This window comes from Prunus dulcis, chromosome 5 (assembly GCF_902201215.1).
Source record: "Prunus dulcis chromosome 5, ALMONDv2, whole genome shotgun sequence".
NCBI lineage: Eukaryota > Viridiplantae > Streptophyta > Magnoliopsida > Rosales > Rosaceae > Prunus > Prunus dulcis.
Genome location: NC_047654.1, coordinates 6253205 through 6256320, shown reverse-complemented (window position 1 = coordinate 6256320; position 3116 = coordinate 6253205).

Genomic DNA, 3116 nt, shown 5'->3' with positions numbered 1-3116 from the left:
CGCGCAAATCGTAAAATGTAGCAGTGTATCTTATTCAAATAGGGAACTCAAAAACTTTGATTTTTCTTAAGAATAAGAAGTTCTTAAATCTATTTCTAAGATTTAAAAACCTTTTTTGTATGCAACTTGAAAACTGTTTTCAAATATTAAAAATTTGAGAACTTGTGGGTTGTTAGAAAAAATACTTAAAAAATAGATATTTTTTGTTTTTAATAATTGGGGTGTTTTTTTTAGTTGTTCTTGAGTTTGAGTTTTTAAAAATAGGACTACCAAACAGGTTTTCTTTATTTTGGACTCAAATTCTGTTTTTGAGTTTAAAAAGTTGAATTCAAATTGAATACCAAACAGGCATGAAGGGTCTGATTCTATATAACCATCCCCAAAAATCATAAACAATTTTCTCAGCCAGCAGTACAACTAAAGGCATCATTTTCATGTATTGGCGGATATTGAAAATGAGATATTAGAAACAAGGATTTGTTGCCATCAACATATACGTTAAACCCTATAAATTTAAGGTAAAGGTGAGAGAAAGGGAAGGTAGAGAGAGTACATACTTGGGCCATGATGCGACTCCAAGCAAAACTTGTATAAATTCATGAGTTTTGTTATAAAATGAACTGGGATATGTGCGAATATTGAGCTGTACGTAAAGTAGATGAGACACAGCATTTAACGAGGTTCGACTATGCCTACGTCCTCGGAGAGCAGCAGCAGTAACTTTTCACTATATAAAATAATAGGGCTGCATCTTTAGTGTTTACAATATGTGTGGCTCACTGAATTTTCTCTCTAGGAGAATTTCTCTCTGCTCTCTTTCTCTCCACTCACTCACCCTCTTTCTTCCTTCTCTTCCTCTTCTCTCTTTTATTTTTTTTACATCTTTGCAGGCGGGAGGGTTGCCTATTTATAGGCATAGTAAATGGCACCCGTGAGTAAAAGAAAAGACATAATGATGTTTCTACCCAATCATCACTATTCACCTTTTGACTATGTGGGCTTCACCCATTCTACTTTACAACACTTCCCTTTGGAGACCACATGTCCCTATATTGGTTGCCTCATTAAAAACTTGCTTGGAGAAAACCTAGTGAGGTAGAAAACTGATGGAAGGAAGAAAGAAGAGTACAACAATCTGTATAGCATACTTCTGGATGCTCCCCCTGATTAATATCTCCCCATGATGTCTTCATGACTATCTTTTGGAGTGAGAATCTTTCGGAGTGAGTGGAGGATGTAGCCATTAACAATTCTCGTAGTTGAGTAAGTAAATATATTTCCAGTGAGCTATCTCTATGTAAATCATAGAAATTTTCAGAGTCTGCTTTTCCAACAAAACTTGGGCTATTTGTAAGTTCACTTGAAAGAATATGCCCGTACATGGTGTTATGCGGAGATAGCATCAAATATACCTCACATCATCCCAAAATGATGGTGATGGAGTTGAGCTCTATCTGGAAAATATGATGTCCGGTCCAATATACTTCCAGAAAATCCTTAAAGTGTCCAACGGATAATCCTCATAAAAATGCTTCAATACTTTCTTAGTATAAGCAAGAATCTTGTTGGCATAATGCTCGATCTTTAAGTCGAGACAAATATTTCTTGAACTCTTCAGAAGCTTTAATGTGTTGCAAACACATTATAATCAATATACTCACTGAGGCAATTTATGCACATTAGTATTGAGTACAGATTTTGTGCTTCAGGCACATGTCCTTTAGGGACTTGCTTCATGCAATTTCAATCCTTTCAAGGATTTTGTTTAAAGGGATTAAACTTTATGACACATTATATAGCTTTAACCCAGCTATTTATACATCTTTAGGGAATCGCTTCAGGTGATATGCTCTGTGCATTTAATAACCCTTAAAGATAACATGTTGGTCTCCGTAAATGTGCAATAAAGGGGCACAATTGAATCTATAAATATGGAGAAAACCCAACATTCCTTGTTTATGCCAAAAACATTGTGTCATACAAAGTAGGTATATTCCCTTCTATTCCGAACACCCAAGTATAACTTTCAGTATTAACAAATTTTGGGGTTCGTACTGTGGGTTTGTTCTTTCACGTTCATTCTTATCTATAATGGAATTACCTCATTCCATTTTGGCCAATGATATTGTCGACATTTAATAATTGAACGTGGTTCCAATCAACACAGCCCATTGATGATTTGAGTAGCTACTCCAAAATCAAAATTTGTCATTCATCAATTCATGATCCCACCATTCTCATGTGCATGCGCATACATCAATTATAAGCATTTCTTTGCTTTTGGGTACCCAAGCCACTGCAGGGGGCTTTTATTATGTGAGAATGTGGATTATAACCTCCAATGGAGCGTTATTTTATAGTAGGGCGTGGATAATCTCCATTTAGGAGTTGGAACATTTAGAACCCATATATCTGTCATGCTGCAGGCATGCCACAGATTAATACATACATGTCAATTAATTTCTGGGACTTTAACCCATACAATTTGCTACGTATTAGGCGTGCACAATATCAATATTGACATGTCAAAGGATTGTCCTTTCGGGACTTCAATCCACATCATTTGCTACGCAACAGGCGTGCATCATATTGATCACTGCTATACCCATATTTTGTTCTTATGGGACTTTAATCTGTGCAGTGTATTATCAATGTATCCAACTTGCAATCTGTAAAATTTGCATTAATAATTCATGGATACATACAAGCCATTCTTTTGGAACGGACTTATCTCCCCATTTGGTTACCTTTCAAGATAAAATATCAAATAAGTATATAAGCATAAAATAACACAAGTATTGCTTACATCCTTAGGTGGGAGAAACTTTTCTCAAGTATCATTCAAGCTCATATCGGCCCAGTAAATATAATGTAGCGCTTGATGATCTAGTTATATCCTGCAAGAGCAAAAATCACAATTCTTCTCTCTGTCAAAAACAAATAACCCTCAGAGTTAGGATCACCGCATGGATTCTTTCTTCGGATGTTCATTCTAAAGAAATAAAATCCTTATGAACAGAGAGTTATAAAAAGAAAGAAAAGATACAAAAATTGTGATATTGATTGCAAGGTAAGGTAAGCAATCAAGGAAGGAAGCTGGTGAGAGCAGACAAGCA